General features: G+C 41.7%; 1 protein-coding gene across 2 annotated transcripts in view; it reads right to left on the bottom strand.

The window, feature by feature from the left end:
• The window catches only part of CALD1 (caldesmon 1), a 130,456-nt gene extending 114,618 nt beyond the window's left edge, over positions 1-15,838 (bottom strand). For both annotated transcript variants that reach the window (XM_052638560.1, XM_052638562.1), the window contains exon 1: positions 15,761-15,838. The gene's annotated coding sequence lies outside the window, so the exon portion shown is untranslated. The remainder of the gene's footprint in view (positions 1-15,760) is intronic.
• Positions 15,839-20,413: the final 4,575 nt, after the last annotated feature.

Below are 20,413 nucleotides of genomic sequence, written 5' to 3'. Positions count from 1 at the left end.
CTATTAGATTTTTATTCTTGATATTACCATGCTGAGAGTGAAAAATGTAACTCAAGCTGAATCATCTCTGTGGTTTACTGACTGATTAGTGTTTACAAAGTGAATTAAAGACCTAGGTAATAGGCTATATATGAATCTCAGAAGTTATATAAACCCACATTTGCAGTAGTTACACAGTAGATCTGGCAGTGTTTTCTTTCTGACGACAGAAAGTGAACTTTTGTCCTTAAAAAAAAATCAACTTATCAACCTGCTTTACTCTTTTCTCAGCTAAATAGTTCATTTGGGACTCAAAACCCAAACAAACACATAGATTCTAACATACAGTTTGGACTTAACTTTAGCTCAACCTTCACCATTTTGCTCCAGAAATCTGTGCTACTTTTAAAAAATGCAATCACTAAGACACATGTGTCAAGACCAGGAACACAGAAATAGAAATGAATGGGATCCATCTGAGGAACTCTGCCTTCTCAAATTGTTTCTTTTCTCTCATCATTGGAATACAGAACACGAGGCCCTACTAAGAGCAGATTACCATGTTATGACCTGTTTTTTTCTTTCCTCCTGTGCTCAGTCTTTCGTTATTACTTTTTTCTCTATTCATAATTTCTCCACTTGCAAAACAGGAGAACAGAAGTCTTAATGTTACAAAAATCCATGTCTTCATGGCCCCCTTTCCACCTTAGGAGGGGTGGACACTGGGCGTTTCAGATGTGAACGGATGGCGTTTATCTACACTGGCCTCCACAATGGGGAAGGCCACGCACTTTGGAATTTCATGTCTCATCTCCAAGCGTTACTACCCATTTGGAGCACTTCAAGTTGTTCACAGTCCCGTGGCATTTCACTGATCTTCCCAAGTAAGAAAAGTAGAGTCACCTCCATTTAAAGAAAGAAGGCTGAGACAAATAGGACTGTGGCATCAGCTCCTGCACCACAGCCCATCAGCAGAAAACCAGGGCTGGTATTTAGACTAATCTCTAAACCAAGCTGAAACGTTTTCTCATAAGAGAGAAAGAATTAAAAATTTGGAATACTGTTCCTTTGGTACCCTTTTCCAGAGTTTGAAATACTCTTTCACAACAAACTCCAGGAGACTTAGACCAAAAGACACAGAACAGAACATATCAAATCAGCAAAGACATATGGTCACTGTTGCTCTCTTGGCCCAGAAAGAAGAGAAAAGCATCAAAAGTCATGGGAGTGAATTGCTACGGCAAAGACAGAAATTCTCCACCAATCTATGCCCAGGTGAGAAAAAAATGCATAGCTATGCTTTAAAAATTCCTAAATGTGCTTTCTAAATGCATACCTGATAACAGAGGCTAATTCTGATGTCATATCAGGGTAGGATCTTTGTCCCAGTGGACCTATCCAACTATGGATGGGGCTACTGAGAAAATGTGAACCCAATTACTGGAAATAGTCAGGTAGAGGTGAAATGGCCATCTGTTTAGGGTTGTAGTGGGAAGCTATTTTTTCAGATTCTAAGGCTGTGTTGCTCAATATGGTTGTCACTAGTCACAGGAGGTGATTTAAATAATCAAAATTAAGTAAAATTAGAAATTCAATGCCTCTGTCTCACCAGCCCCATTTCAAGTGCTCTGTAGCCACATGTGTCTAGTGGTTTCCATGTAAGACAGCACAGAGAACATTCAATCATCACAGAAAGTTCTATTGGACAGCCCACTGTAAGGCCTTCCAACTCCTAAAATGAAGTGACTTTACCATGGTGTTATGCAGTCCAGAGACATCTCTGTCTTCAAAAACCTTATGTCTCCTAGAGTAGACGGAATAGAAATGAGGGGTATGGTATGGGCCAGCCTCTCAAAGCAGGGATGTACTTATTTAATCCTCTCATTAGTAACTTCTCTGTTGATCTATGAGATATATTTCAGATCTGCAGTCTTGCTGTTCTGAGCACACTTGCAACTGAGAAAGTGAAATGACTGCTCAGCTCAAAAGAAGCTGAGACACTGTCTGAAGAGAGATCACACTTCAAACTGCACAACAAGACCCAAGAGTGGCTTACTTGGAACAAAAGGTCAGAGGCCATAGGTCTTCACCAATTATAAACATGGTACGGAGGTCACCATATTTTACATAACAGTTTAGTTTTCCTTGTGCATGACTCTCTGGCCTTTCCAGTCTACTCAGCTATAAAAATATCAGCAACGCATGAGTTTGCATCTAACATTTCCAATTTAGTGATCAACAACAAGATCCAGAGCCTTACCCAGGTATCCTGCTAGTACAAGAGATTAGTAAGGTGACAGAGTTTAGATGTACTCAGTCGTGTCCGACTCTTTGTGATACTATAGACTGTAGCCCTTGGAAGAAAAGCTATGACAAACCTAGACAGCATAGTAAAAAGCAGAGACATTACTTTGCCAACAAAGTTCGTATAGTCAAAACTATGGTTTTTCCAGTGGTCATGTATGGATGTGAGAGTTGAACCAAAAAGAAGGCTGAGTGCTGAAGAACTGATGCTTTTGAACTGTGGTGTTGGAGAAGACTCTCAAGAGCCCCTTGGATTGCAAGGAGATCCAACCAGTCAATCCTAAAGGATATCAGTCCTGAATATTCATTGGAAGGACTGAGAATGAAGCTGAAGCTCCAATACTTTGGCCACCTGATGCAAAGAACCTACCCACTGGAAAAGATTCTGATGCTGGGAAAGACTGACGGGAGGAGAAGGGGACGACAGAGGATGAGATGCTTGGATAGCGTCACCTACTCAATGCACATGAGTTTGAGTAAGCTCCAGGAGGTGGTGAAGGACAGGATGTCTGGTGTGCAGCAGTACATGGGGTCACAAAGAGTTGGACATGACTGAGTGAATAAGACTGTAGCTCACCAGGCTCCTCTGTCCACGGGATTTTCCCAGCAAGAATACGGGAGTGGGTTGCCATTTCTTCCTCCAGGGGATCTTTTCAACCCAGAGACTGAATCCTCGTCTCTCACAGCAAAAGCAGATTCTTTACCACTGAGCCCATGGGGAAGCCCATAGCAGGACACAAATCCATTTACACTGCTGCGAACAATTCAACGGTATGCCCTAGTGAGACTTTGTACTGGTGACATTTTTGCACATGAAGGACATGTTATTACAATCAGGGGATTAATTTTTCCTTAGTAAATTGTTCAACATCTATTCATCATGATCATCAAATGCACTTACTGTGTTTTAGAATTTTGAAGCAAGTTAGAGACTATATTCTATGAGTTTGTAATCTAAGGTGATAAGCTTTGAAGCCAAACTGAGGGGCATTATCCATTATGTCTCTCAAATGTAAGAGATACACATTTTAGCATATAAATCTGCAACGAAGTTAAATAACAAATTGAAAAGTGCCTAGACTGCTTCTTCCTCCCTTTCTCATGAGTCATTTAGATGGTAGTTTCACCCATTTATTAGTTTGGGAATTTCTGGACTTTCCTTCAAATAAAGAATGGCTCAGAGTGTAAACCCGCTTACGACAAGCAGAGATGACAGGATCTCTGAATCTTGTACTCACTGACATGAGTGTTTACTGATACCTGTATTATTGGAGCTTGCATTTTAATTACTGAACACATATCTGTCTTCCCTAGAAGGCTGTATGGAGAAGGAAATGGCAACCGACTCCAGTATTCTTGCCTAGAGAATCCCTTGGGAAGAGGAGCCTGGCAGGCTATAGCCCACAGGGTTGCAAAGAGCTGTACACAACTGAGCAACTAACACACAGAAGGTTGTAATCTCCTAGTGATAATCATTCATTTCTATCAACCCTCAACGTTTTTAACTATCTTTTTTTTCTTATAGTCAGCACTAAGTTCACACTTGTTGAATTAAAGTGAGTTCCAGGGCATTGCTTATTTTTGGATTTAATTGGTAAACAGAGGAACTTGGCTAAGACATGATCAAAAGGTCATGCCTCCAGTTGAACTCTTAGTAACCTTGGGGATGGTGGTTCACTACAAAGCTCTATTTTATATTGAGACTTGTAGTTGTGGTTGTTTTCTTCTAGTGGAAAAGAAACTTGTCTTAGAAAGACATTCTGGTTTCAGGAAAGAAGGGTATTAGGCCTTTGTAACTGAGGGAATTTCTGGGACGTTCAAAGGAAAAGGAAAGAGAAGAGATGACAATGAATAAGAAGAGAATCAGGGTTGAACACATCAAATTTCCAAGGCTTTTGGAGACGCCTTGCCACTCCTCCATCATAATTAGAAAACACTGACATTCAGAGCTGATTTAAATGCTTCCATCAGTCTAAAAAAAAAGTGTTGCCTGATTTTACTCTGTAACCATGCTTGGTAATTAGAAACATAAGGCCCTGTTCTGGGTGTTTTCTCGGGAACCTACCCTCCCCAGCTTGGTGTCACTACCCATTGGCTATAGGACCTTTATCTTTTCTCACCATCTCTCTTAGGAGCTCCTACCCAGGTCACAGGAAGAGTGTGAGGTTGCCAAGGGCATTCCTGGAAAACCTGGAGACCTCCGGCACCACTGCAGATTCTAAAATACACGGAAGAAACTCATTTTGCCTGCCTGTTTCCTTACTGAAGCTCTATAAATCTGTATTGCATTTGGAAGGCAGCAGTTCAAGTATGGCAAGATAAGCATTCAAACCAGAAGATTAAAAAGAAGGATCGTTGCAATGACCAGCATGAAATAACATCCTTATTTGTTTCTGAAAACAAGAAAGCCATTTCAACAGTGTCTTCTAGAGTACCTCACACTCTTGCTGGGAAATCTGTGTTTTGCAAAATGTGGATCAGAATATGATCTAAGAAGCAGCAGCAGCAGCAGTTTTTTACTTCTGACAAAATTCACAAAGAAAATGGAAAAATACTTGTAATCAAGGGCTTCAACTCAACAGTCACCTAGCTTGTCAAATTAAAACATGTGGCAACCACCTGCCTAGTGTCTTGAAACAACGATAACTTCTTGTTTTTCTACCTGACGTGTAATCTCTTCGGAACACATTTGCATTTTCCAAATTTTCACACTTAAACAATGCTGTCCACACCATGTATAAAGATGACTAAGCAACTCTGTATTAAGTAACCAAAGCAAGTCCTGCCAGTTTCAGAATAATTAAGTTTCTGCAGTCTAATATAAACAGTTCCAAGAACTACATGCGGCCTACCAAAAGTATATATTACAAGTAGTCAACACTGAGGCCAGCTGGCAGACAGATCAACCTATTAAAGTAGAATTGTTCAGAATTCAGAGTATTATTTTTCTTTCCTCCCATTATTTTTTCTGCATCCAACTTTGTTTCTTTGGGAATGTTTTCAAGTATACAAAGCAAGAAAGTGTTGTGGAATTGCACCTCCTGTAAATGAATGAGCATTTCTCTTGAGATTCTTTAGAACTCACAAGTAAGTCCCATTTCAATCCTGTCTACACAGACAGTAACAGTAAAAGAGAGAAAGTGAATCCACTTTGTCCCCACTCAGCTAAAGTGTTGGTATTTTGCTTGACCATCAGAAAAGTAAACGGTGACCACCAGACAAGTGAATGAGCACACAAAGCCACATGCCCATCAGACAACTGAAACAGCTTTCTGACTGTAGATCTTTGTACTGTCTCTACCAGGGAGCTTGCTGTGTCAAAAATTATTACAAACAAGCCTAATGTCACAGGTTTAATCCTACCAGGAATGAGTTAACTATTTGAGAGGAAAAAAAAGTCCTAAACTGTTGCCATGTGCTTTGACATTAATCTTGGCCAGCTACATTGCAGATGTGGTCTGACAATTTTCAGTTGAGAGAACATAGAGATGATTAGACCACCCCATCCCACCATGACCTTCAGGAGAGAGTATGCCCAAATGAATGGGAGTGTGTCATCACACAAAAGGCTTCTCTATAGTCAACTGAATTTTAAGTCCTAATATCTTCTTCACTGTGTTTAAATTCATGTATATTCAAGAGATGCTGAAACTGAAGCTCCAATACTTTGGCCATCTGATGTGAAGAGCCAACTCATTGGAAAAGACCCTGATGCTGGGAAAGCTTGAGGGCAGGAGGAGAATGGGATGACAGAGGAGGAGATGATTTGGGTGGCATCATGGACTCAGTGGGCATGAATCTGGGTAAACTCTGGGAGATAGTGAAGAAGAGGGAAGCCTGGTGTGCTGCAGTGCATGGGGTCGCAAAGAGTCAGACACGACTGAGCGACTGAACAACGACAACAACAACATACTCAAGACGGGTGAAGGCTCTACACCCGTCATCACAATCAAAACTTCAAAAACAACATTCAACAAATATTACGAATTACCATTTGCTACCTTGCTGGGTGTGGCAAATAGGTTGTGAATGCAACTACTCTGCTCTCACTGTGCTTATGGTCTGATGGTGGAGACAGGCAATAAATCAATGAAATATAAACTGGGATGGGGTTCGGAAAGGAAAATATAAGCTGCTATGAGAGAGAACTACAGGAATGACTCATGGTTTTCTTTGTATTTTTTTTTTTGCTTTTTAATATTTTTTTGCAAACTTTTTATTTTGTATTGGGAAATACCCAATTAGCAATGTTATGATAGTTTCAGATAAGCAGTGAAGGGACTCAACCATACATATATATGTATCCATTCTCCCCCAAACTCCCCTCCTATCCAAGCTGCTACTTAACATTGAACAGAGTTCTAACTCAAGGTTTCCTTTGGGTTAAAATAAGATTTAAGAAGTAATAGCTTTCTCAAAAAAGAATAATGTTAATACACTACAGACAAGCAGTGATAAAGGGAACATAAACGTGTGAGACTGAGGTTTGTATTTATTAAATATATATCAACATCTAGATTGTGCCAGGCACTTGCTCAGCAACACTAGGTGTTGATTAATTGAACTTGTCTTTACTTTTCTGTCCTAAAAAAGTGAGTGAAGAGTAAAGTAAAGCAGCTAGTCAGATATGAAGGATGGTGAACTATTCTCACCCTTTCTCTCCAACTTCAGATCCTACATAAGTAATGTAAAAATAATGCCCTACCAAATATGGTCTGCCAGAACTGGTACAGACATAGGGAATCCACTTAAGATATAAATTTCACATGGCTAGAGTGGAGGGCATCTCTCTAGAAACCACCCAACTCAGTGACCTTCCAACAACAAAAGCATACTTCTCACTCGCCACTGGGCAGAAATTTGTTGATTCAAATGTAGCTGGTCCACTTTGTTTTTTCAAATTTTGGTTCATGATTCCAAGAAATGAACAACCCATAATAAATTTACTCCAGTGGCAGAACATCTCATGACCAGCTTTTCTACTTTGAATACCACAAGCAGACCTTTAATTTGTTGACACACAGCCCCTGGACATTCATGAAAACAAGATGTTCTCTTGCTGCTTTTTAAGTTAAACAGATTTAAGTCAGGGTCTCAGCTGAATTTCAAAAACAGATATTCCATAGCAAAAGGGCTGAACTGACCCCAGCAATGAGAGGCTGTTTCACTTGAACTTGAATATTCTTTTGTTAGGAGGACAAGCGATCAAACCCTGGGACTGAAAACAGGAGCAACCCAAGGTTTACTACTGTCTGCGTTCAATGGCTGCCCTGTGGGTCTGGGAAGACTACATATCCAGGAGCCTTGGTTTGGGGAATAAGCTGATGCCTGGGAGGTTTTGAAGTGCCTGGGTTTTGAAGGGGTTAGTGAGGAGGGGTGGTCTTTCCCCCAGCTCCCCGCCCCCCCGCCAAAGCTACCATCCTGTTGCCCTGTGCATCTCAGAGCCCTGCGTGGAATGACTACTGTACCCACTGCCTCTCCTGACCCCACAGTCAGGCCACTTCCTTAGTCCCGCAACAATCCAGCTCGTATTTTGCCTCTGGGCCTTTGTCCCTGTTTGCTCCCTTCTGTAACCTGCAGTGCTCTCCATTCCTTCTGCAAATCCCATGTGTTTTTCTAGAGTGTAGCTCAGTCTTCTCTTTACTCCAGAAGCATCCGGTCTTTCAACTCTGCAGCATTGTTAGCACTGTTCTTTTCGATGGTCAATACTATACAGCTTTGTTATTCAAATGTGTTATAACCTCTCTTTCTCTGGAGCAAATGTGAAGCTGCTCAATGTCAGGGCCTGCCTCTCCTTTGCTATCCCCTCGCAGTGCGGGGTGTTTAGCTCTGCCGTCATAGATACACGAGAATGGTTGCTGAACTGAACGTAATGAAAAACTTCTGGCCTAAAAAATCCAAGTTCCAAAAATTCCACACCTCTGGCCATCAGTACCCTTTGCGCTTTCCGGGCACCTTATAGAACTGTACTTGCTGGCTTCCTCGTGGGCAGCTGGGGCCAAGTGACTACTTCCAGCCAGTGAGTTGTGAGCAGAAGTATCCCGTCACTTCTGGGGCAGACCATTTCTTTGTTGCTATGAGATCCTTCAGAGTATTTTCTCTCTCTGCCCTGGGTCCCCAAGTAAGGATGGCAGTGATGTGGACCAGAGACCCCTGCCTATCCAGGGTTAGAGAGAAAGCATGAGGGGGCAACCTTTGTGTTGAAGCACTAAGATTTTGAGTGGTCCCTAACCCCAGCATAACCTAGCTTGCCATGACTGACATAGCCATGGTTAAGTTAGTCCATGACAAAAATGATCTTGTGATATGAGGCACTGCGGCATGAAGGTATTTATTCAACTTACTGATTTTCTGTTTCTGTTCTATGGCTTCTAACATAGAAATAGGAATGGGTAAGCTAATCAGGTAGGGCTTCAGGGAATAGAAATGGCTCATTGGCCCCATCTGCCTACTCCAGTGAGTCATAAAACTGCTGCTAACTGCAGGAGTGCTCACGTGTTGTGTGTTCATTCACTAACACCAGGAATGACAAATTCGAATGCTTTTAAGGACCCAAAAGGTAAATACTTGGAGAGTGGTGGCCTGTGGGGAAATGGAGAAATCATGCATCCCTAAAAAAATTCAAAATCAAAATTTCAAGAAAACCATGCTGGGCAAAGGAAGCCCACTTGCAGGTCAGTGGACCTCAGGTTGCTTGTTAGTAATCCCTAATTTATACAATCATTCCTTAATGGCTCTCATGCATCAGGCTAGGCAATATGAGGAGTTAAAGGGTAAACTTATGTGAATTTATCTATTAGCCTACATTCTAGATGGAGAAGTTTATTTATTTAGTCAATGGTTATATAGCATGTGCTATGTACCCAGTACAGTTCTAAGAACTTTATAAGTATCAGTTTAAATCTTTATAACAATCTTTATTGAGTCCATTTTACAGATGGAAAGACTAAGGCTCAGAGAAGGTGTGTCATTTGCCCAAGGTCACAGGTCAGTTCAGTTCAGTTCAGTCACTCAGTCGTGTCCAACTCTTTGCAACCCCATGAATTGCAGCACGCCAGGCCTCCCTGTCCATCACCAACTCCCGGAGTTTACCCAAACTCATGTCCATTGAGTCGGTGATGCCATCCAGCCATCTCATCCTCTGTCGTCCCCTTCTCCTCCTGCCCCCAATCTCTCCAAGCATCAGAGTCTTTTCCAATGAGTCAACTCTTCACATGAGGTGGCCAAAGTACTGGAGTCTCAGCTTTAGCATCATTCCTTCCAAAGAAATCCCAGGGCTGATCTCCTTCAGAATGGACTGGTTGGATCTCCTTTCAGTCTAAGAGACTCTCAAGAGTCTTCTCCAACACCACAGTTCAAAAGTATCAATTCTTCAACGCTCAGCTTTCTTCACAGTCCAGCTTTCACATCCATACATGGCCACTGGAAAAACCATAGCCTTGACTAGACGGACCTTTGTTGGCAAAGTAATGTCTCTGCTTTTGAATATGCTATCTAGGTTGGTCATAACTTTCCTTCCAAGGAGTAAGTGTCTTTTAATTTCATGGCTGCAATCACCATCTGCAGTGATTTTGGAGCCCAAAAATGATCACAGAGTTAGCAAATATTAGAGCTAGGATTTATATCCAGGCAGCCTAGCCCTTAGAGTATGTGCTTTGTGAGAATATGCTACTTCTCACAAGATGTAATGCAAAGTAGCTTATGGCAAGAACCTCACTGATGAAAAGACCATGTAATTGCCTAAAGGATCCGTACTCGGCTACAAACAACCCTGTCTAGAATTTGTTTCCTGTTGGAAGGAGTTGGCTTGCTTGATGTTAGGGGGAGTCCATATTTGATGTTTATCAATGAAATGAAAATGAATCTTGTTGATGTTCATTTGGGCTTTGGCAAACTAATTTATTATTTCATTTAAGTGGGGTTCACTTTAGAAAATAAGCTGAATTCATCCTAAAGTCTTTAAAAAATAAAACACACTTTGACTATTTCTTTTCGCTTTTTCATTTAATTAATTTCAGACAGGAAGCAAAATCATCTAAGATTATCTGTTAGTATCTGTCTTAAGACAAAGCAGATTTTGTGGGACCTGAAAATTATATGGGAGTCCTTTAAGAAAGTGAATACAATGTTAAATGTAAAAACTTAGGCAGGGGTGTGACAGACATCTGTTCAAAGGAGGGGCCCTGTGGCTTAAGCACACCACTGGTTTCACAGTGAATCACTCTGGGTCTATCACCTTTGATTCTTTGAGCATTCCAATGAAAAAGTGACAAACCCTTACTTTGCTCTTAATTTTCAATTATTTTGATACTACAGTTATGTCTCCCCCTAAAAAATTCTTCTTGAAAACAGAATTTAGGAAACAAATAAGGCAGGGAACAATTAAGCATCATTCTTCAAATTTCAGAAAAGTAGAATTAGAGATATAGCCAGTGCCCTGTAGTGTTTTGCCTGTAAACCACATAAGTAAGAATGATAGGGAAATGAGACAGCGGAGGTATATAAAGTATTATGACTCTTTGTTAAGATAAGGCCAATAAAAATAAATAAAAGAACCAGAAATCACAATTTATGTCAATGAGTATATTATTAGAGTCACTAGATTTCCCACTGCCTTCAATAAAAAAAAAGTCCATTTTATAGGGAGAATGAAGGAACACTAGACTTGTTAATGTAGCCCAGACCTAATATAGCACTGGCTAGAGAAGCTCCAATTCAATATATAGCTGTAGAGTGAATACATTAATGAGTGACTGAATATGTATGTTTGAAGAGCAAGAAAAGGACAGATGGTGCTAATAGTGGTCACAAGCCTCCCCCACCAACCCTGATGCATAACTGCACCTTTTAGTTCTAATCCATTAGCCAGCAAGCTGGGGGAGGCAGTAGATATGTCCCCAGAGTCCCTCATGGTAACAAATGTCTTTATGTTTATACATCTTGAGAGTCTGTGATGGAATCAGATTCACAGTCATGGGTATAATATACTTATGGGAGGAATCTTTTGAAGAACTTGAAGAAAATGCTTTTAGAAGAGCGCCTTCCTTCAGGCCTGACATGTGTTTGTATTCACTCCCTCTCTGCATTCTCTGAATATGATAAACACACTTCTCTCCAAACTCAGGATGCCCCGTTCCACGGTATGTCGTTCTTGGTCATTAAATAACAGGACTTGATATTAATGTTGGCTGTCTCCATCCCTCTTTAACAAAGTGTTTTCAGCCAAAGATATTAAACTAGTCAACCTCTCTTTTCCCCTGTCAGAGAAACAGCCAGCCTCCTGAAATCACAGCTCATTTATACCACATTGGCGTGAATATTCAGACTCCATTTGTCTCCAGCTCTTAAAGACTGGTGTTAGAGTGAATGATAGACATTTTGTTTTGAATTAGCAAAAAGGAGGAGAAAAAAAACCACCCAAGTAATAAGTTTGGCCTTAAAATATCTGTTTCAGGGAATGCAGCTCTGCTTTTTCCTCCAGTAAAAGTTGATTTTAAAAAAATCTAGATTTAATTTGGCATTAAGTTGGACCTGATACAGAAAATAGTTGGAAGGAAAATGTCTTAGTCTTCCCCCTGCCTCATATGGAGCCTTTAAACCCTACTGGAGGACTGTTCCATGGACTAGTGCAAGATGTTTGCAGCTTTGTTTTGTTGAACATCCCAAAGCAAACTTTGGAAGTAGTTGAGTCTGTGTCCTTGAACTGTACAAATCCTGTCACAGTTGGAACCTCAGACTTCTGATAGTTTTGTTTGAAAGCTAAATAGCAGGATCATTCTTTTTTTTTTTTTCTCTTTATGGCATACTTACTCATGTTTTTTGGAACAGAAGTCTGGAAAGGAGTTCTAGGCAAGAACTCCTGGCACCATTGTTTGTTTTTCTCACTGCTATCTGTGCCTTGATCTTGGTTTGCCCACCCTGACAAAACCTCTTTCCATCAACAGCCATGCTGGATGGAGGTGCCTCCTAAGGCCAGGTGCAATTTCCTGGCCAAGGAAACACCATCACTTGGCCAAAGCTATAAAATCTGCACATGGTGATGCTGGAATGTCCTGTTACCTTCCTTATCATTAAAGTTTCAAGAACTGGGAAGACCTGAGAACCTATGCTCCTTGAGTCCTCTTGATTTCTAAGCAAACTTGGGCGTTGTTCTGCAGCTACTACCAGAAATCTATAGAAAAGACTTTTAGTGCAAAAGTGATCCCTTCAGATTGTGCTGTAACAAGTACAGACACACTTGAACTAAACAGGAGGCTGAATATTGTGTCAAGAGTGTCCAGAGAGGCTTGTTCTGCAAAACTCAAGAGAAAATAAAGGAAAAAAAAAAAACCCTCTCTTTCCATACCATCTGGAGCTTCAACTGACTCTAAAAATACTGGCCCATAGTGGTTATAAAAACTCCCATTTATGTTGTTCTAAAACAAGGCAAAGCCTGCTAGGTGCTTACAACTCAAAGCACTTCTTATACATGCTCATAGGAAAAGTATCTTTCTCTTCATATCCTATAGCTGAATGAAATGAATAAAATGCAGTCTGGGGGCACCTCTGCTGGCCACTGGCCACCATTCATTTGGAATACCCAACCTAGGCCACTGAAGGATTGCAGAGCTGTTTTCTCTTGACTTCAAAATTTCTCCCTGTTCATTTTACACAAATAGCAATTTATGTAAAATCCACTGACACAGGTGCCATTAGCACTTTAGGTCACTGAGTGAAAAAGGGCATCTTTGTCCTGGCAACTTGAAGAATACCAAGAGGAAAGTATGGAAGTGGGGGGTACTTGAAGAAATCTGGTATCTCAAAGTTCAAGAAATGGAACAGGGTATGTAGAGAAGGAGGAAATTTACAAACTTCTGACAGGCTCTCCTGCTAATAATCAGACAATCCAAAGAAAGATCCTGAGTTTCTGCTAGAGAAAGAGAACCAACGGAGAAAGGGGAGGGGGGTGAGCACGGAGAAGCAAGGAAAAGAAATGACGCTTTAGAAAATAACAGAGAAATGAATGAATAGTTTTCTTCCTTTTGTTTGTATCACACTAAGCAGGAAAAAAGTGGGAAATCCAGGGCTGGGGTGAAGGTGGCCCAATTAGAAATACTTTTGATGGTCAGACCCAGAGAGGAGAAGCTTGCTATGGCCACCGTGACCCAGGGCCTGGTCCGTTTATGTTTCATTAGCCCCCATTCTGTCCTGTGCGTGAAACATGAAAATATCACCAAAACCTCCTTGAAGGCATAGGAAGTGTGAGGAGACCAATGGACTATGGAAGGGGTTCAGTGCAAAGGAGGTACATTCCCCTCAACTGAGTCCTTTACTGACTGTCTGGACAAGACGATGTTCCATGGCAGAGGCGTCCCAGCCACCTGACCTTCTGTCTCTTTGGACACAGAGGAGTCTAATATTGGACCTCCCCTACTGTCCAGTCTGATCAGCTCTGATTGTGATGGAGAAAATGGTCCTAAAGGGAAGTGCTGATGTATGATAGCCCTGGGCAAGCAGCTGGGGAGTCAAACACATGCTCGTGGGTGGAGTTGGCTAGAGAGGAGCAAGCTCGGGTAGAGAAAGCTCCCCAGGAATGGTTTGGGGAAAAGCCCTAAAGGAGAGGACAGAAGAAGGTATAAAATAGGACCAAAGGAATAAGTGAAGAGAGAAATAGAGAGACATCCACAGTTGCTAATGTGCGTGTTCTTACATTAGAAATGCCATTTAGATTTCTTCCTCCTGTTATTCATCAGGAAAACTTTCTACATGCAATTTCTAGTGGCGTTGTTAAACCGCTCCTCCTCCCTCTGCACTCTTTCTGGGTGGCCTCATAATTCCTATGTGTAGGTTATGATTATGAAAATTTCTATCTCTAGTTATTACCTGGGCTTCAGATGTGCATAGCCCTTGTATTCTAGACACACACCCTTGGATGTTGCACAGGCCCTTAAACTCAGCAAGTCTCAGTCTAACTCACTGTCCTTCCCTCTTGGCTCCCAAAAGAGTGTTCTCAGTATCTGGAGCAGGTCCATGTTATTTACTCTTTGAGGAGTGAGGTAAGTCTCCCACCATCAGTAATCATATATATATGATATATATATATATATATGATATATTTTTTTTTCAGTCTCTCTCTCCAGCCTTGACTTATTTCCACTTTTTGGAAGTCAGGAGACAGGCAGCAAGTAAGGAGAAAGCACCACTAATAATCATTATTCGGAGGTAGTCTTAAAGCAAATTACAGGTTCAGAGACTTGTACCTTACCTCTCCATTCACTTATTCATTTAATAAGTACTATTGAGTGCTCACTATTTACAAAGCCTCCTCTAGTGCTATGAAAGATGTAAAAGGCACACTTTTCAGCTTCAAAAATTAGGTAATGAAACAGGGAAGTGAGAGATGTATACAAAGGACTGCAACATACCGTAGGAAAACCAAATATTCTAAGAGTGATATAAATGCTAAGGCAGTTCAGGAGAGGAGACTCAGACAGCTGTCCATATGCAACAAACTAAAAATCAGCATACAGGGGGAAAAGGATGGATATTAGAGACTGAGTTGTGTTTCCACAAATTCATATGTTGAAATCTTAGCTCCGAATAACTTAGAATATAAACAGATTTGGAGATCTGGTCATTAAAGAGGTAATTAAGTTAAGATGAAATCTTTAGAGCATGCATTAGTCCGATATGACTGTGGCCCTTCTAAGAAGAGGAAATGTTAGACACAGAGAGGGCACGCCAAACATGTGCTGGCAGTGGGATGCTAGTGAAGACACAGGAAAAGAGGGCCATCTGCAAGTCAAGGAGAGAGGCCTTCGAAGAAAACAAACCTGTCGCCTCCTTCACCTTGAGCTTCCAGCCTTCGTAACTGTGAGAAGATAAATCTCTGCTATGTAAGCCACCCGGTTGCGGTAATTGGCTCTGGCAGCCACAGAAAACCACTTCTCCCTACTGGTGCCAGCCTTGGAAAGAGTGTGAATGAGTGAGGTTTCCTTTAGCTTCTCCATCCTCTACCTTCTGAAAGTTCCTCTTGCTGCTCCCCAGGCAGACTGTCTACTGGTAGAAGTTCTTCCGGGTGAGGAGGATTTGCTGAGAGTGAAGAGTACTTCCTTCTGAAATCATTGTTTGTTCAAAGGTGAGCTCCTTTACCCCGAAGACTGCCTCATTATCTCTCTGTTCCCTCAAGTCAGCAACAGTCTTGGGAAGGGAGAACTTCATTATTGATTGGGGACTGTTTTGCTTAATATACTATAGATGCAGGAAAAAAATTTAAAATAAAGCAAAAAAAAAAAAAAATTCAGATTCCAAAACAGGAAAACAATTCTTTCAAACTTGATAGATTACTTGGTAAATAAACTATGCAGGGCATAGCAGAACCCTTGGTTTCTCACAATGCATCTTTAGCTGCAAGAATTTAGACCATCAGGCAGAAAAGCTATGTAATTGCTAAGATCAGAGACCTCCCCACCAACAAAACCACATAAACTCTACTCACGGGGAAGCGGTCAAACGTCTGCTCGTGAACCTCTGGTTGATTACCAATCCCTATGAATTTGGCTGGATGATCTTCAAGCTTTTCAATGATTACCTGGGATAAACGGATGGAAGCAGTGGAGTGAATTTTAGTTAATGCAGAACTATTCCAAATATTTAAGATACAATTTCTTTCTCAGGTACTGATGTTGGTTAGGACCGTGAAAGGGAAATAAAGCACAGATATAAATAGATATTGCATTTGCAATTGATAGTTGTATTTGCATTTTAAAGAAAATTAATACAATTATTACAGAGTCAGTCCCTAAATTCTTCTAAATAGTGGAGGTGAGAGATGGTTTGTACAAAGCAGGGAGCACTACCAATGCCAACAGTCAAAGACCAAAGGGATTAGAATATAGTCAGGGACACTGCCTTTTCTAAGTTCACCTTCAAAACCTTCTAAACCTCAGACTCTCAAAGTCTTTTTAGACCCTTTGCTTTGCCCAAAGTCTTCTGCTATTGATGGTTAGGAACTTGGTTAATGGGTAAAAGAGGAGGCTCCAGAAGATTACAAATAATGATAGAAGACACTAGTAGATAACCTAGAGGTAACTCTCTTGTACTTGAAACACAGCAACAAATATTAAATATTAGACCAAAGAAGTAATGAACTGCAACAGCCAATCACATTGCATCCCTAACCTGCCCCAACATGATGCACCAAGGATGCTATGCGTATGAGTGTGGGAAGTGCAGCTCTGGGTTTTAACATTTGCCTTTTTTGGTAGAATAATGGGGCCCACATGGACCTTAAGGACACACGTTGCTTTCTCCCACCCCATTCTCTGGTTTTTTGCATTGGGAGAAATTAGAAGTTCTTGGAGTTTAGGGACTGGCTTGGAATCACACTGCTGGGAATCAATCTTAGATTCCTAGATTCTCATTTCAGATTTCAAAGGTAAAATGCAAAGCAAACAAAAACCTGCCTAGCATGGTATCACTGGTCTGTATCCATCTCAGGAAGGCTGGTTTGCAAACTAAGGATGGGGAACCCTGAGGGGCTTGTAAATTGTTTGGCAGGGCCAGGTGTTATTTCTTATTCCATTTCTTTATTCCTGAGAGTCACTCAGGCTACCTTCAGCTCCCCTCCCTCAACCTCTACGTCTCCTCCTATTTGTCCAAAATGCACACTTCAACTGTTGTATTGTCGTACACCTACAGTACCTTGCTCAGTATTCTGGAGATGTGGGCATTGATCTTAAGGAGCCTGATATCTAGCTGGAGTGATAGAAGATATAATTATCCTTCTAGGTTACAATGCCAGAAAGTGGTAACAGCTCCAAATCCCATTTAAATTCCTTTACTTCTGCTGTGGGCCTCATATTGGAGGAGTTTCTTATAAAACTGCAGAAAAGGGGGACAAGAAAATCTGTGAGACATCTGCTAGCTGGAGAAGTTGCTCAAGCCTGGCTTACAGTCTAGTTCCCTACAGCTCCTAGGCTTCTGCCAGCACGCAGCAGGGCATCCAGAAATTTTGCTGAGTGAGTGAACAAAACCAAGAGTTAGAGAGGGGTGATGAACTCCTCAAAACTGTAGGCCAGATTGTGGGTATTACCTTTCATTCATTTCTGAAATAGTCTCTGCTCCCTTTTTCCCTCCCCCTCAAATTAAGAACCACTGCCTAAATGCTTAGGATAGCACTAGTACGTGTGTGTTCAGCGTGTTAAGTTGCTTCAGTCATGTCCAACGCCTTGCAATCCCATGGACTGTAGCCCTCCAGGCTCTTCTGTCCATGGGATATTCCAGGCAAGAATACTGAAGCGGGTTGCCATGCCCTCTTCCAGGGGACCTTCCCTACCCAGGGATCGAACCCGCGGCTCTTATGTCTCTGGCATTGGCAGTGGGGTTCTTTACCATTAGTGCCAGCCCTGGCATAGCACGAGAGGATAGAGTTTAGGTGAGAACAAATCCCATGAGTAAATTTAAAAACAAATAAGGAATGAGTGCCTAGTCCCCATGCTGCCACATCCAGACCTACTGCATCTATTCCCTGGCCTTTCTTTCATCATCTCTAGAATGCAGGGAAGGCATGATCCCTGACCCTCCTAACTTCAGGGCAGCTTCAAGGGCCTAAGAGTTAGCTGATGGTCTTGACCTTGGCTGTACACTACAATCACTCAAGGAGCTCTGAAAAAATGACCCAACCCAGGGATCCTCCTTTGATCAACCTAATGAGGATATGGGGGGTTAGGCCCCAGGCATATGTGTTTCTCAACTGTCCTCAGTGAGTCTAAAGTGCTGGCAGGTTGCAAATCACTGAGATAAAGACGCAGACTTCTTTTCCAAATCACTGAGCCCTGTGCACATGTACAGTGCAGGTGGGAGAGATTCCCCTCCAGGTCCTGCTCCTCTCTATGTGCCAGGAACATATCTGAGATTTGCCAGTAAACAAACAGCCAATGAACCTGGCTTCATGGCACTTATGGTAGACTGTCCCCCTAGAATCGAGGTTCTCAGACTGGCTGCATATCAAAATCTTCTGGGAGAGCTTTTTCAAGAAAATATGACATGGGAAATTCCAGAGAGGTGTCCAGAAACTTGTACATTACAAGAAGTTCCTTACATTCAGATGCTGATGCGCATTATAGTAGCCACTCCACATGTTGCTCTTGCTGTTGTTTAATTGCTAAATCGTGTCTGACTCCTGGCTACCCTGTGGACTGTGGCCCTCCAGGGTTTCCCAGGCAAGAATATTGGAATGGGTTGCTATTTCCTTCGCCAGGGATCTTCCCCACCCAGGGACTGAACCCAGGTATCCTGCAGTGGCAGGTGGATTCTTTACCACTGAGCTAGCAGGGAAGTCCACCCCTTCCACATAGACCTCTCATTCTTGACCCTCAGGCTTCATCGAAGGAACAGGAGACTAGAGGAAATCAGGGAGTTACTTGCCTAATGGATGAATCAAGAGATATAAACTTGTAGGGAAAAAAGTCCTCAGTACCTTCCCCCAAACCCTCTGGCAGGGTCAGTACTTGTTTGCCTAGTTTCCCTTTCCCAGGTCCCAATTCCCTCAGTATTTTTATTTTTAAAATTGGGAATGAATAAAGAAAAATAGAAAGAAATCAGGAATCTGGGGAAATGTTTCTTTTTTGGTTTGTAGAGTCTACGTATATGTTAATGAACCATCTTGTTAGTGAGAAAAAGATAGAAAGGCTTTTGAGAAACCATAAGGTGAATAGTGCAGTGACTAAACACAGAGTTTGTCTTCACATATTTATTTTCAGATTGAGGACGGAAGGGCCAGAAAGTTGATGAAGCTCTCACTTCCTGTTTCAAGACCATTTTCTACTGTCCGCTATCTTGCAACTTCAGATACTTGCCTGGGTGAACCATTATTCACTGGATCCCTTTAAGCTTTTCATTCGGTGCCCAACATGTAGAGATGGACTGACTTGGCTCAGCTGCTGAAATTTTCTGCAGGCAAAGCTAAGTCTAGACCGGACATGGTAAGGAAAGAAATGACCCGAGATGAAGGAAGAGGGGCCAGAGGAGCGAGCGGGACGGCGTGAGGCACATGAGCCCCGCTGCCTCGGTCCAGTCGCCTTCCCAGCCAGTGGCAAATGGCCAGGTGCTATTTATTGCTCCTTTGATTGAACTGTCTGCCCAGGCATGTGGGGAAACTGGGGTTTTATATGAAAGCATTCACTATGGGAGAATCAAGGTGTAATAAAGAGAAAGGAGGAATTTCTCTCCCTTCAATCAGCTTTCTAGTCTTCTAAGGGGAGTGATTTTCTTAAAAGCCTCAGGAAACCTCTAGGTAAAGCCAGTCAGTAGCATGAGGAGCAGGACCTAGCACCTTCCTAGGTTACACAAATGGAAAAATATTGACAGTACATACTTGCAAAGAGTGGTTATGCTTCTCCTTTAAAATTCCTATCACAAGTGTTCACAGAAAGATGCCATTTTCCAAAAGGATACCAAGGGGTCGGATAAAGGAGAGTATCTCAAATGATAACTTATTATAACAAGGGTTTATCAAAAAGGTTCAGTTAGAGATCCTTTATAAAAAAGAATAACTTCATGGAGTCAACAGGAAGAACTGGGTTTTCATTAATTTATATATTGCCTTGTGGAGTTGAGTTAGGATCCTTTGATTTCAACATTAATATTTATATTAAAAAATCCCCCATGACACTTTTGTAATATGCTCTGCTCTCCTCGTGGAGATTCTGATAACTACTGTGTGTCAAGGGTTTTTAGTGCCAGGCCCTGTGCTAAGCTCCTTTCATATATCTCATTTATCATTATAACGACCTAATGAGATACATGTTCTTAACATAGGAGAAGCCCTGAGAAATTTGTTGTGTTTAACACATTGGCCTAAATTCACCCAGCTAGTAAGTAATGAAGCCAGTATTCAAATCTGGGGGCAGACTCAGCCTGACAGGTATAGGAGACAGATACACACCCACATTCATTTACAGATTGAGTGAGTTCTCTAAGCCAGGACAGGACACACAGTGAGGAGCAAGGACTCTGCTCTCATGGAAGTTATATTCTGGTGGAGTAGATAGCATGCATATTTCCAATAGTGAGCAAATAAAAGAGCCTAATGTGATGATAGAGAGCCACTGAATGCTGGATGGTGAGAGATGGTCTCTCTGAGGAGGAA

Source organism: Budorcas taxicolor, chromosome 4, assembly GCF_023091745.1.
Source record: "Budorcas taxicolor isolate Tak-1 chromosome 4, Takin1.1, whole genome shotgun sequence".
NCBI classification, from domain to species: domain Eukaryota; kingdom Metazoa; phylum Chordata; class Mammalia; order Artiodactyla; family Bovidae; genus Budorcas; species Budorcas taxicolor.
This window is presented reverse-complemented; position numbering and strand designations above follow the sequence as displayed.